The sequence below is a fragment of the Haplochromis burtoni genome, unplaced genomic scaffold, assembly GCF_018398535.1.
Source record: "Haplochromis burtoni strain Fernald_Lab_line unplaced genomic scaffold, NCSU_Asbu1 Contig_210, whole genome shotgun sequence".
Lineage (NCBI taxonomy): Eukaryota > Metazoa > Chordata > Actinopteri > Cichliformes > Cichlidae > Haplochromis > Haplochromis burtoni.
Window position 1 is genome coordinate 856829 of NW_024582571.1, and position 14892 is coordinate 871720.

At 42.4% G+C, this 14892-nt stretch overlaps 1 protein-coding gene across 2 annotated transcripts in view; it reads right to left on the reverse strand.

Annotated features, from left to right (window-relative positions):
- immp2l (inner mitochondrial membrane peptidase subunit 2) overlaps positions 1–8159 on the reverse strand; it is a 207132-nt gene extending 198973 nt beyond the window's left edge. Inside the window, exon 1 of one of the 2 annotated variants that reach the window (XM_005936391.3) lies at positions 8070–8159. The gene's annotated coding sequence lies outside the window, so the exon portion shown is untranslated. Of the gene's footprint in view, positions 1–8065 lie in introns of both variants that reach the window. The other variant, XM_042226402.1, reaches the window with a different exon arrangement.
- Between the last annotated feature and the right edge of the window lie 6733 nt (positions 8160–14892).

The window sequence follows — 14892 nt, forward strand, 5'->3', positions numbered from 1 at the left end:
CAGATGTTTACATTTTTCATTTATTTCTTATATTGCAAACATTTGCACTGTTTTATATTATATTTTAAAGTCATTATTCAACACATTGTTATTGTTAAATAAATATCGTCAAATAATCGAGATCTCAATGTCAGTGAAAATAATCGTGATTATCATTTTTGCCATAATCGAGCCGCCCTAAACATTAGTATCATATGAAAGAGTCCATCCTTTGGCGATATCTACACATGGAGGTCACCTGATGGTGTGTTTGAATTCAGACACATTGGAGGGTTTTCCAACATGAAGCATCTCAGTCTGATTTAGAGCTGGCAACTCCAAATTCATCTGCATCATTGTCCTGCTGCCCGAGTGCTCTTGAGCTTCATGGCATGAACTGATGCGCGGACATCCTCCGTCAGGGTTTTCTGGTCGATTCATGGTTCCCTCAGTTACAGCGAGAGTCTGCCGCTGCTGTGATGATCTCTCATCAGATGTGACGGGGCTCAAACACTCTTTGGGATCATCCAGATGTGAGATGAGCCTTTGTGATCTTTTTGGTCAGCAGTGGTTTTCTCCTTAAACTCTCCCATGGAGCCATTTCTTCTCTTTCTTGTGGTTGAATCATGACCTCTGACGTCGTCGTTGGTCGAAGGTTCAGCACCGTTCCAGCGTCCTCCATGTGTGGATAACGGCTCTCACTGTGGTTCTGTGACCTTTCAGACTGATGGTTCTCAGCTGGTTCTTTAGATCGTGGCGTGATGTGCTGCTGGTGGAGATCTTTCAGCCTGCTTCACTTTATCAGACAGCTTCTGTTGTGGGGAGTTCTTCTGGTAGTAACTTTAATAATGGGGCACCGACTCTTCAAAAGAAGACGCTTTACACAGGAGGGGAATTTTCTGCTTTAGAATTTGCACAAAAAATCAATAAAGGAGTAAAACTGAAAATATTTTATAGTGTGGTAATGTTTGTAAGAGAACAGGCAGTTTAGGGGTTTATCCCCACACTGGTAGGTGATGTTCACCAAGTCCAAGCAGCTAAGATCTCAAGGAAAGGCCACCAGGAAGATAAACATCGATCTTGTGTGGACCCAGATCATCCACAGCACATCTGATGCCCATATATCCTGTAACAGACCAGACTGAGCTCCACAACAAAGTCTGTGACCGGCAAACACACACAAGCACCCTTATGCCCGCATTTAGAGGGCCAACTAAAAGCCCCCCCTCGACAACTTTGACATTTGCTCTGACTTTGTATGAGGTACTTATATGAAATAAGTCATTCGCCAGATAATCTCTTTAACCTTATCACTGAATATTTATTCATCTCCAGCCCGCCGAGCCTCGCCGTGCTCGCTCAGCCAAAACTAAGGTGATTACTGGACGGGTGTCAGTGTTGACTGTAAGCTGGGCGGATCCAGGCCCACTGCCCGGGACACAAATGGGATTTGTCTCTCATGCAGAACATCAGACGTGGCTTTTTAGGCAACGGCAGCAGGGAAGGCATTACAAAAATGCCTGCTTCCGCTCACCTTGGAGGACTAATGGGCAGTTTGGCCCACCAGCGATGCAGTCATTAGCTCCGGCAGCCACTCTGGAACACAAATACAGGCTGAAAGCCACTCGACAGCACAGAAATTACACCGAAATAACCTGGCCGAGGCAGCACTGCACATCTTTCTCCTTGTGGCTGCTTCACAGGCTTGTTATGAACCAAATAGCAGGTGTCAAAATGCACTTGTCAAGAGAAACGACAGCAAAAATCACAAATGACAGCACTTAGAAGAGAACAAATGAGACATCTCCTCCCGAGTGCGATATTTCGGGTGAAATGTGGGTTTCTTTCCCCAAAGCTTTCGTGAGCTGGGGGTGAAAAAAAAGTTAACTTCCTCCCTGCTGAGGCCGTTTAGCAGCAAACACCACGGAACAGCACGACTCCTCCCACCGCCACATCACACTGCAGCAACGCAACCAGGACGCACATCTACACCACATGTCACCTACACCTGCTGCACCTGTCAGTCTGCAGCTGACCAGAAGCTGGTGGGTGGAGTCATATTCAGCCAAGCAGTTTCTGTCATTTTCCCTCTGAAATATGAAATGCATAAATATTTGAAGTTGACTTATGTAAGCCTCCTTATTTGTATTCCTAAATGCTCACATAGAAGTGGGCGGGGCTTCTGCGTTCACAGTCAGGGTGGCCGTCTGACATGACCATATTAGGGCAATCTGCTCTCTATGACATCACACAGATTCAAGAACAGAAAAACTGAGCATTTAGAGTCTGAAGCCTGAGAGTGTGGCTCCCACAGATGACTCCTCCCACTGACCTCCCTAACAGGAACAACCTGCCCTGGAACAGGAAATAAAGCAGCTCCAGTGTCAGCACCAAACATCTGCTCTACTGAACACCTGCTATGATCGTTACAGTAAGACCTATGTTTCTCTCACCCCAACCAATCACAGCAGATGGCCCCGCCCCTCCCTCAGCCTGGTTCTGCTGGAGGTTTCTTCCTGTTAAAAGGGAGTTTTTCCTTCCCACTGTCGCCAAAGTGCTCGATCATAGGGGGACATATGATTGTTGGGTTTTTCTCCGTATATATTATTGTAGGGTCGACCTTACAGTATAAAGCAGCTTGAGCGACTGATTAGTTCTGTATTATAACTGAATTGTTCTCGTTGCTGAAGTTAAAGCAGCATAAAACAGACTCAGCAGACTGATTAGAATCAATCACAACGTTTAGTCATTTTCACTAAATGAATACAGGAAATATTCATAAATATGCACTCATTAATGCATAATTACATCTTCCAACAAACTGATTCATTCTCAAACTTAATCTGTTAAAAACACACAGCAGCTGGTGGTGGAAGCTGCCGTGTTTGTACTCCATCTTTTATATACAGTCTATGGGCTCCAACGCATGTTTCGACCTTGGACGGATTCTGAAAAATGTGCTATAAATAAATATTTTGCTCATTTCTTGTGTGCGTGTCTCATTTTGTTATGTACTGTAGATTTATTTGTTTATGTAATAAAAAGTAATAAAAAATATCATTCAGCTGTGCGAGTCCACAACAACAATATAATCTGATATTCCTGCGGAGGGAGGACAGCAGCGCGGCTGATTACATCTGTAATATCTGACATTTAATCAAGCTGGCAGCTCAAACTGCCTTTCAGCAACATGACAGCATAACATTATCGCTACTGTGGAAATTATACTGCAGCTCAGAGTATTTCATGAAAAGAAATCTAGAGTTACTAATCAAATTCATATTACTGAAACACAACAAAAGGGTCCTTCGAACAAAGGAAGAAGCGAAAGCTGCAATTATTACCGAGCTCCACAAACTTTTAGAATCAGTTATCTTTCCACCAGTGTTTTTTTTTTGTGTGATGAATCTTTAAAATGTCAGAAACGTCCATCAAATCTGCCCCTCTGTGTTCCCAACGGAAACTCAATATTCAGCTTACAGCTAATCTAAACAAAAAGAAAAATGAATAAAAGTCCCAAACTGAACGACAGTTCTGTTAATCTACCAACTAAAAATCAGGCGGCAGCAGCTGCTAAGCTAAGCTCGATCTCTATCTGCCAGCAGAAGCATCCCCACGGGCGTTTGAGGACGGACGACCTTAAAAATATGATCAAAGTATCGAACGCGTCAACATCTGAGGACAGACGGAGACGGTGAGGCTGGTGTGGAACAGCAAGGTCCAGGGCATAACTGAGAACAGCATCATCTTAGTCAAATGTCAGTTGTTGAGTGTAAACATAACAGGATGATGGACTTAAACAGCATCAGCACTGCTGCAGCAGTGATGGAGACGAGCTGAACGAAATCAGACGCTCTCTCTCACAGAGGGCGGATCCACACACTCGATCCGGCAGATTTTCATGTCGGGTGCAGATCAGGCAAATGTGTTAACCACCACACTATGGAGCCACTGAGCAGCTATAAGAGGAAGAGCATGATATAAAGACCCAGTGTGCACCGCCTCATGCTTCCTTTAGGGGTCGCCACACTGCTTCAGCTGCCTCCACCTCCTCCTACCCCAGCATCCTCGTCTGTCACTCCAACCCTCTGCACCAATCCTTCACTGCATCCATGAACCTCCTCTGAGGTCTTCCTCCTGCCTGGCAGCTCCACCTTCATCATCCTCTGCACAGATATTATCAATGAAACTGCAGCAGACCTGTGTGAATCAGACCGCTGAAGAAGTCCTGATCCACCTGCTGTAATTAGTTCAGTTTATTTCTGCCTCTGTCCGCATGAATCCTGCTGCGCTCTGTCCATTAAAGGGAGGAGCAGACACTTCCTGTTTGAAACCAATATTTTTGTCTGTGACTGTTTTTGTTCTCATGTCCTTGGATGTGCTGCTACTTGCTCTCAGGATTAATGAATAAACGATGAGAGCAAAAAAAACGATCAGATCATTACTGCAGTGGACAAAAAAGGCTGCAGCAGGTTGTTCAAAGTAAAAGGACACAGATTTGTCACATTTGATTTCGTTCTGTCCTTGGAATTTGATTCTATCCAACCCTCTGATTGATTTAGTCTTCAGAAGTCTTACATTTGAATTTTCTGACTGCCTTTTAAGGCTCTGTTATCTCAAGGCTGATGTAATAGATATATTGTTCGATCAAATGACCAAATTCAAGAAAAGTTCCCAGCCTGAAGTCCGTGGACAGAGTGCTGAAACACCTCTTAACAGAAAGGTTCTGAGTTTGGTCATAAAGATTTTCAAATGATGGGAACTAGAGAGCTGCTTCAGATACGCCATTCAAACTTTTAGGCCAAAGATCTGAAAATATGACTTCAAGAATTTGCATCCATCCATTCTGAATGTCAAAATCGGAAAACTTGAATTTGCTTTAACATTTGCTGCAGTTTCATGTTTGAAGGCCTGCAGAAAGATCAGTTACAAAACTACGTGGTTGAAATTTGTAACACACGCTCCCAATAATGAGGTTTAACTACGCAAATCCCAAGAATGGCCTTAAACATATTAGAGCTTGGAAATGCAGGAGGAGATTATTGTGACATTCCAAAACATGCAGCTTCCATTTGAATTTTATTTTGTGTTTGGTAGTAACAACATGTCCAAAATGCTTTAACCTCCTGGGACCTGGCATCCTTATATGTGGACATCACATGTTGGGTTGTCTAAACCAAAATACTAAATTTTGCTCTACAAGGGCCTGATATCCACTTACGAGGACGTTATACTGCCACCGTTCTATCGAAATTTAAAACAAATGTCCTCATATGTGGATATTATTTCCATCAGAAACAAAAATCAGGTAAATCTTTGTTTTAACATTCATCAGGTGCCAATCAGCCCAGATAGCAAAGAGAAATTAAAAATGCATGTCGTGAAAGAGTTTGGGTCTTAGGAGGTTAAAAAATCCAGAGTTGAAAACCACAGAGTGAGGCCACAGTGGCTACAGCCATCTTTTATATACAGTCTGTGAGTGTGACTTTCAAGAACTGGTTCTGGACCACCGAGCAGATGTGGGATCTGTGAAACCACTAAGAAGATACCGACGGGCACAGGTGCAGCCATTGTGCCCGATAAACACACAACCGTGCTAAGTGATTTTCCTTGTTTATGTAACACATGAGCTTAAGTGATGCAGCTGATGGTGTAAACGTGTCTTTAATAATCAGATCTGTAGACAGCTCGTCTTATCCACAGTCTGATGATACACATGTCGGCACAGCTGGAAGTAGGGCTGGGCGATATGGCCTAAAATTCATATCGCGATATAATTTGAAGCATGTGCGGTAACGATATATTCTTTTCTTCTGTATAATGTATTTTCCACACTATAAGACCTTAAAATCCTTTAATTGCTTACATGAACTCGAACGATTTGGGCAGAAATCTGTTAAAAAATGTTTTAGTACAACTTTGGTAAGCCGCACTGCTTGATGGATTGTCAGAGCATTACGGCTGCCGTAGTGAGGAGCTTCACGGAGTAATCTGGGTCCAAAACTCCGTCTTCTTCAGGTCCCAAAGTCAAACGAACACTGAGAGTTAAAAACTGTCTAAATTCTTTCATCTTTAAGTAAATAATCAGCGTTGCTGCTTTATTAAGTTTAACATCCAGGCATCCATGAAAACAGAATTTATTAAATTTAACGGAGTTAGAAGTTAACAGGAAGTTAGCTCGCTAGTTTCCACCTAAACATTTCATACCATGTTCTGACGAGAGATTTTTGAAACTAATTAAAACGTACAGCTCTGCTACACTTCCAACATAAATGAAGACAGAAAACTAAACAGCAGTGGCGTTTGCAGGGTTACTGAAGTTGGACTACCTGGTATATAATGTTGTGCTACGTGATTGCTAGCGACACAGCTATGTTAGCATAACATTAGCACAGTGAAGCTGGAGGATGAACGCCAACTTTTTTTCCACTCGATAAAAGTTAACGTGAGGGATTCTGGTGGTCAGGGACAAATGCAATCGCATAGCAGGATGCTGTACACGGGCCAAACTTCAGTCAGGAGAACAACTGAGATTATTCATCCACAATACGAGGTTAGTTATTAATATACTGCAACAACATGGGAATAGAGCAGCTGTAGAGATTCAACATTAATGAATCAATGTTACGAGAAGTGGAGGAAGCGCAGTTTTTGGCTTTCCCCATATTTCAAAAGTGCTTCATCTCTTTGCTATGACTGTCCGGCATAATTTGCAGATGATAATGGTTGTAGCCACTGCGATGCTTTCGACCAAAACAGGCGCAGCTTGATGACATCATCAACATGCACTATCCCGATAGAGCGATATAGTCAAAATCTCTATCGTATATCGTTTATATCGCCCACCTCTAGCTGGAAGTTCAGCTCTTTAAGGACACTTAAGGACACGTGCTGACATACAACAGTCTTTCTGCTGGTAAACACTGTCGTATGCAGAGACGGGCATGTAGGGCTGTAGAAACTTGTTTCTACAGCGAAAAATTAAACTTAAATTAAACTAAATCTGAGCGAGCAGCGAGCACGCTGCCACGGGAATGTGACATTCACAGAGAAACCCCCGGATCCTCCCACTGACATGACCGCCGTGGACAAACCTCCACCCGCCCCACTCCTGCTAAACAGGTGACAATAGATTTAAGAGCTGCTGAGTCTTTGATTTATTTTCTGCTGTGTTTTACTTGCATCTATGTGAAAGAGTGTAAACACAAAACATGATTTTATTTTATATGCTGGAATATGCAGAAAATAGCTTTAAATGTTAAACACATTTCTTCTTGCATATAATTTAATTTTTGCTTGATGCAATGTGAATAAAGTTAAAAGATTAAAACTAATGAAACAAGTTTTAAAAAGAGATTTTTCCATTTGACTACATTTTATATGATGGATTATGCAGAAAAAACATAACTGGGCTACAGGGCTATAACTTTATTACGTATTCAGGTTGTGTATCATGTTTTTAAAAAAGTAAGTAATTACCTTTGAAAATAAGTAATCAGTAAAGTAATGGGATTACTTTCTTGGAGAGCTAATCAGTTATTAGTAACTAATTACAATTTTCAAGTAACTTGAGCAGCACTGGTCTATGTGGCCTGAGACAGGCTTATTGTGTTGCCTAAGTATCCCAGAGATGTCGTTTACAGCTGGCTCTCTGCTAAGCTGCCTGTTTTATGTGGCAACATCAGTTCATCCCTTGAGTTTGGAGCTTTACATGACACGAGTCAGTTTATTAAAGGCAAACACGATGAAGCACAAGGAGCAAAGCACACTTCTTCAGCATTATTCACAAAAACCCATCAACTATCTTCGATAACAGTCCACCTTAACAACACTCATCCTCACACCATCTCTTCCGTCCACCTTTAGGCTCCCTGTCAATGCTGTTGACCCGTGTGTGCTAACAGCTAGCTGGAGCTGCTGCTAGCCGTCCTGCTAACTTTTCAGACTGTGTTGGGGTCACAGACAAACGTGGGTGACCTCACAGAGGCAGAGACACGCGGGGAGCGGAGCTCCCACCAACCGAACACCGTTTAAAGCACGAGCGCAGCGGCGATACAGGCTCAGAAGCTAAAAGCGGCTAACACACCTACCAGTAACGTGAGTTCTGGCTTCCGGTTGTCCTGCCACCACGTGTCGGCCCCCCGGTCCTAAAGCCTGTCCGTACCGCTCTCGTTTTCTGATGTACGGAAGCCCTTTAGGTCAATTTTGGACAACGAGAATAGTAAAATTAAAGGATAAAAGCACAGTTGTTTTATGCTTTGTTACTATTTGATTATTTTTATTTGTCACAGTTTTAACTTTCAAATCCAATGAAAATCAGTCAATTCTTTTCTTTTTAAATAAAATGAGAAAAATACATGTTTCAGATTTCTCATTTTATTCATTCATTTTGGTATCACGTAAAGTTTTGACCTACAAAATGTGCTGGCTTCAGAGACTACAAATATTAAGCTAATAGTCCCGAGTTTTACATAATAATTGATTTAAAAACATATTTATAAAATGTATTTATCTACAAAATTTGATTTACAAAATGTTTCCCCTTTCTACCTCCTCATTTTGATTTTTGTGCCTTAATCTCAGATTTGTGAGCCTCAAACCTTTCAAACTTTTGAATAACTGAATGTTAAGTTTTAGTTTCATCTCTGAAACATGAACTTACAAAACCACAGCTTTTACCTCCCACTTTGTTGTTTTGTGCTGTGATGGGACGCTCGGTTCTTCCTCTAATCCCTGCTGTGTTTTTTGGACTTTGCTTTATTTGATAAAGGGTTGTTCTCTGTTGCTTCAGCTCTTTTTCTACAGTCTGCATCTTCCTGTGTTTCATGACACAAACAGTGACTTTCTAAGATTTTTACTTTTATCTCATAGTTAGATTTGTAAAAAATAAGTTTGAGCTTTTATTGGAAAGCTGTGGATAATTTCTTAATCATCTTGACTTCCAACCAAATTTGATAATTTAAAATCATCTGGGGTTTTTGGCTCAATCAGACTAATGGCCTTTAAAGCTGAGTGCCACAGACAGAGGGAGGAATATTAACAGATGGACTAACATACTGCTGGTTTGGGTCTCATCAGAGAAATAATGAGTGTTTCCAGCCATATTCTTCAGAAATCAATCTCAGAGGCTCGAGGACACCCCAGACTGCTAGATTAGATAGACTCTTAATTTGACACAACAGCCTTTGCATTTACATTTTAGTCATGTTGCCATTTCTGCAGACGTTCAGGCTGTTAATGGACACTTTCAGGACAGCCTGCTGTGGGAAATGAATGCGAGAGCTCTCACTTACAGAGCAGAACAGTGTCTCCCTGAGGAAATGATCACTGATGACTCACATCAGCTGCAAAGAAAACCACTCAGAGGGATGCTGTTCATCTTGTCTGTTAGTCACCCAAGTGTCACTCAGTGCTCGGCATCAGTTCTTTTTGTTTTTTTAATACATATATGTCAATGACAGATGTAGGTACACTTGATTAAAAGCTCTGAATCGTGAGGCAAAACACACAAAGGCTCAAAAAGTCAGAGTACAGCCTGGTGTGTCCCTCACATCCACGTTAATCCATAAGCACGCACACTCTGACCTCTGCGAGTCGCGCAGTCGTATCCAAAAGTTACCTCGAGTCTTCATGAAACAATATTTCATTGACACAAGCAATAAGGAAGAAAGAGTATATACCCTTCATGATTCTGCATATTTGTCACACCTACATGTTTCAGATCATCAAACAAATTTTTAGATTACACAAAGACAATCAGAGTAAACACACAATCCGGTTTTTAGATGACGAGTTCGTTTATTAAGGCATCAAACTAACCAAACCTGCCGGCCCTCTTTGTTAAATCATGAATTAACTGTGACTGAGTCCAGTTTCACTGCCACAGCAAAGCTGATCACTGTGACACCTGCTGACTCACAAACCTCTTAAACAGAAGCTGTCTGACAAAGTGAAACAGGCCGAAAGATCTCAACCAGCAGCACATCACGATCACGCCACGATATGAAGAACCAGCTGAGGAACAACATTGGTGACATCATCAGTCTGAAAAGTCACAGAGGCATTTCTAAGGCTTGTCAGAGTCGGTATACACACCTTCACAAGAGTGACCAGCCAACCAAACTTACTCCACGAGCACATCATAAAATACATCAGTTCTGTCCTGTGACTTAGTCAATGACAGCTCTTTAAAACGAGGCTCTAAGGTGAGGTCTTCTCACGTCGTTAAATCCTCTGTAAGTCTCGTCCTCACCTCCTTTCCTGGTTCGGGTGAGGATAAGAGGACAGGAGGTCGGGATGTGAAATTTGAGATTGCTTTTGAAGCGCTGATGAGATTTGCGGTCGCCACCTTCTTAGACTTTTGGAGGCAGAAGTGTTCGTACTGGACGAGATGGTGAAGTTTGAAGCTATCCCCACACTATAAATGGTCCAAACCTGTCTGTCTCTGCTGCTGGGCTCACTGCTGGAGCTTCAACTGGACAGTAGAGGACAGATTAGAGGAACGGAAGTGTTGGGCAGTTAATATTGGCGTAACTTTGGTCACCGCTAACAGGTTTGTGGCTAAAGTAAAATTTTCTGCCATAGAAGAGAGCGGTTTAAAGCAGCGGTCCCCAACCCCCGGGCCTCCGACCGGTACCGGGCCGCGAGAGTTGAGGCTCAGGTGAGAAATGTTTGGTTTTCAGGGTTTTTATCAGTTTTCAGCGTTATTTTGTTATCGTTTTTATCGTTAACTTGGTTTTCCTGGGTCTTTTCACGTGTGTTATGAATGAAGTAAGGAAGGAAAATACAAAGCTGCTGCCCGCTCAGGTCGCACAGAGGCTTGTGTTTTATTAAATTTAAGAGTTTATTATTCAGCAGAATAACTCACGTGTCTCTGGAGGAGAGCTGATTATACTTCAGAAAAGCAGAAAAAGTTTTAAAAGACTCGAGTTTTAAAAGACTTGGCTTCGTCAAACAGGCTGCTGATGGACAACTGAGCGGTCTCAGCTGAGCGCGCAGCAGTCGGGATCAAATACAGCACGAGTACAATCACCTCCTGCCTGAGAAAAGAAGAGCAGCCGAGGAATTAGACATGAAGGAAGCAGGCCCGCTTCAAATGAGGAAGTACTCGTACCAATCAGAGTTTTAAAGCAGCCATAGCTCTTTTATGATGAGGGCCTGAATTCTCCTTCAGGGCTTAATTAAAAGTGGAATGTAGAAGCCATTATCACACCGAGTGGCTGGTCCTTAAACCACCATTTCCACGTCTCCACAGTGTTTTAAAGAGGAACCACAGATGAGAGGTTATAATATTACAGATGAGGAGCAGTCACAGGGCACAGTTTGGTTAAAGGCTCGATGCAATAATTGAATAATAATCATTTATTTTGTGTTGCTTTTCAAAGTTGCGTCACGTAGGCTGTTACAACAAAAGAGAGTTATAAATTAAAATATATAAAGCAGCAAAAATAGGATAATAATAATGTTTTCATAGAAGATGAAAAATCATGAAAGTTGTTTTATGAGCTCTGAGTTTGAATCAGTGATTTGTTGATTCCTGATCGACATGTTCAGTGTTTGATGGCTCCAAGCTGTCGCTCTGTAGTCTTTATTCCACTTTGTTTGACATGAACTTTGGACTTTGACCCAGTGATTTTGGGTTTGGGGGCTTCTGTTTAATCACTAGTTTGCTCATTGTTTCCATTAAGTTGACTGTTCCTGAGCTAATCTGAAGGCCCCATGAAGTTTGAAAGTCTGTAGCGAATGACAGGAAGTTGGCGACCTGTGCATCTCAGCATCTCCTGACCCCGCGCTGCGATTTACGTGGCCTACAGCTTCATGGCCGGGTTGCTGTTGTTCCCAGTCTCTTTCCCACTAACAGCTGACTGTGGAATATTTAGTAGTGAGGACATTTCCTGACTGAACGTGTTGCACAGGTGGTGTCCTATCATGGTACCACACTGGAATTCACTGAGCTCCTGACAGCGAGTCATTCTTTCACAATCGTTTGTAGAAGCAGTCTGCATCCTTAGGCACGATCTGATATCGTCCTGTTGGTGTTGTTCCCACATCATCATGAAAATGTTGTTCCAGGTTCAACATTGCAAGTGACCAATCAGAATGTTGTGACGTCATACTTTTGCGACTTCGGGAAAAACCGCCGTAAAACAAAAAACTGTACTTAAGCTGCGAGAAACCGCCTCTGTCTGCCGATCAACGGACCCTGACCCTAACCCTTTAATAAACGGTAAGCAGAATTGATATTGTCCTTGCAACATTGGAATTTCATAAATGCACGAATGGCTTGGCGCGCAAAAGAATAACGTCACAACAATGTGATTGGTCACTTGCAATGTTGAACAACACCAGCACGACGATATCAGATCATCCCATCCTTAGCTGCTTGACTTTATACACATGGAGGTGAATGGAACACCTGAATTTAATGAAAACAGAGTCTTTGTGTTTTTAGTTGGTTTAGCCTCTTGAGTGGCATCTTGTTAAGTCTCTCCAGTTTCTTGTTGATTGTGTCTATTTGGTCTGTAAGTCTGACGTCATTAGCCATTTCCGGATCCAAACTCCACTTCAGGTCCCAAAGCCGAACGAACACTGTGGCATCACTGAGAGTTACAAACTGTCTAAATTCTTTCATCTTTAATAAAATGATCAGCGTTGCTGCTTTACCAGGTGTAACAATTAAGTTTAACATCCAGGCATCCATGAAAACAGGATTTATGAAGTTTAGTTAGAAGTTAGCAGGAAGTTAGCTCGCTAGCTTCCATCTAAGCATGATATACCATGTTCTGACTGAGAGGGTTCTGAAAAATTCAAACGTACAGCTCTGCTGTCATTTCCAACATAAATGAAGACAGGAAACTAAACAGCAGTGACGTTTGTAGGGTTACTGAAGTTGAGCTAGCTGGTATATAATGATGTGCTACATGATTGCTAGCGACACAGCTATGTTAGCATAATATAAACACAGTGAAGCTGGAGGATGAACGCCAACTTTTTTCCACTTGATAAAAGTTAACGTGAGGGTTCCCGATGGTTTGGGCTTTTTTAAGGGGCTTGTTCAGATTAAATAGAACAAGATGCAAAGCATTAAAACATGTTAAAAACACAACAGCCTTAGTAAACACAGAGTAGTTCAGACCTGGCAGCAGGGTTCATACGTCACACTTAAAGAGCAGATGGGTCTAGGCTGCTGAGTGTTTCTTCTTCACTTACTTTGTGTTTATACATCACTAATACAGATTGTGAATGAGATGTCATATATCTTATTGTTTGAACAGAGTGAGTAATTAGCAGACAGAGATGAGTTCAGTATGTCAGAATTTGGTAACTGCAGTGTGAGGAACAGAGAAATGCAACCATCTCCAGGCCTTAACTCAAGGTTAGAGATAAGAAATGGAAAACGAGGAGAAGAAAACTAAATGTCAGCTTGTAAATGGATAATTTAGCCTGACTGCAATCAGCTGACAGTCTGAGTCTGTTCCCTCCAAACCTCACTGAGCTCAGCTGCTGAAGCTAATCAGTCACCTCAGAGGGCGACTCCAGGCACCAAACTTTGACTCTTGTTGCCTCAGCAGCTGGAAACAATTATGCGACCAATTACAGGAACTCTGAGCAACAAATCAACAACTGTTCAATAATTTCAGTCTGCATATGGAGAGCAGCCTGTACATAATCTATGTTAGTGTATTGGGCGTGGGTTGATGGGGGCATTTGGTGTGTTTTTGCTCTCTCCTTTCCACAAACGCTCTTTCTTCCTCTTTACTGATATTTTCTGGATTTATCAGCTGAGCTGCACCTGAGAGGGTGATCGGAGAAGTCAGCCAAGTGTAGATGCCAGCGATCAAAGGCGCTCCCGCTGTGAACGTTTGTTGGAATGTGTGTTTAATAAGATGATGGCGGATGGAGCTCACTGCACAGCAGAGAAACTGTCTCAAACTGGGTAAAGACTTTTGAAAGACACTATGATCAGAAGAAGATCCAACATGGAAGGCTGCACGGAGCATCTTTTGGACAGACATGAATACAGGTGTACATTTTGCCCTCTGGTGTGCCTTGAAATTATGCAAATTATTTCCCCTACACCTTCTGTACTACCATTGCAACATGGCTGAGAAAAATTGGAAGATATCCAGTGTTCACAGGTAGAGCTGAAAGGTAATCTGTCATCGTTATCTGACAAAATCAGCAAGTCATCCACAAGCCACAGGATCCTGTATTTCAAATCCCAGAGCATCTTTCTGGATTTACTTACCCTGACATTGGTGGTCAAGTTAAGCAGTCACACAAAGCCAGTTACAAACTCACTAAGTTAACTCAGGCTTTCCCCATTTTCCTGGTGTTATACCTAAAACAACTATAAACTGCCACAGTCAGAAAACTCTTGCTCCACCTCTGAGTACCCACCTAACCTAATGTGATCGCATGGTGGCCCAACACAACCCAATTTACGACATCTACCAACACTTTACAACAACACAGTAGATTAACAAAGCCGGAACATTTACGGAGCATAATATATTATATTCCAACACAAAAAAAACTTTCAACACAGTCCGTCATGGTGAAGAGAGAGCTGAGAGTAAAAGCGAAGCTCTCAATTTAACGGTCGATCTACGTCCCTACCCTCACCTATGGTCACGAGCTGTAGTGACCGAAAGAACGAGTGCGGATACAAGTGGCAGAAATCAGCTTCCTCCGAAGAGTGGCTGGCCTCTCCCTTAGAGGATAAAGAGTTTGGCCATCCAGGAGGGGCTCAGAGTAGAGCGGCTGCTCCTCCACATCGAAAGGAGCCAGTTGAGGTGGTTTGATAAGGGCGTCTGACAAGGATGCCTCCTGGGTGAGGTGTTCTAGGCATGTCCCACTGCAAGAGGCCCCGGGCCAGAACCAGGACACGCTGGAGAGATTATATCTCTCGGC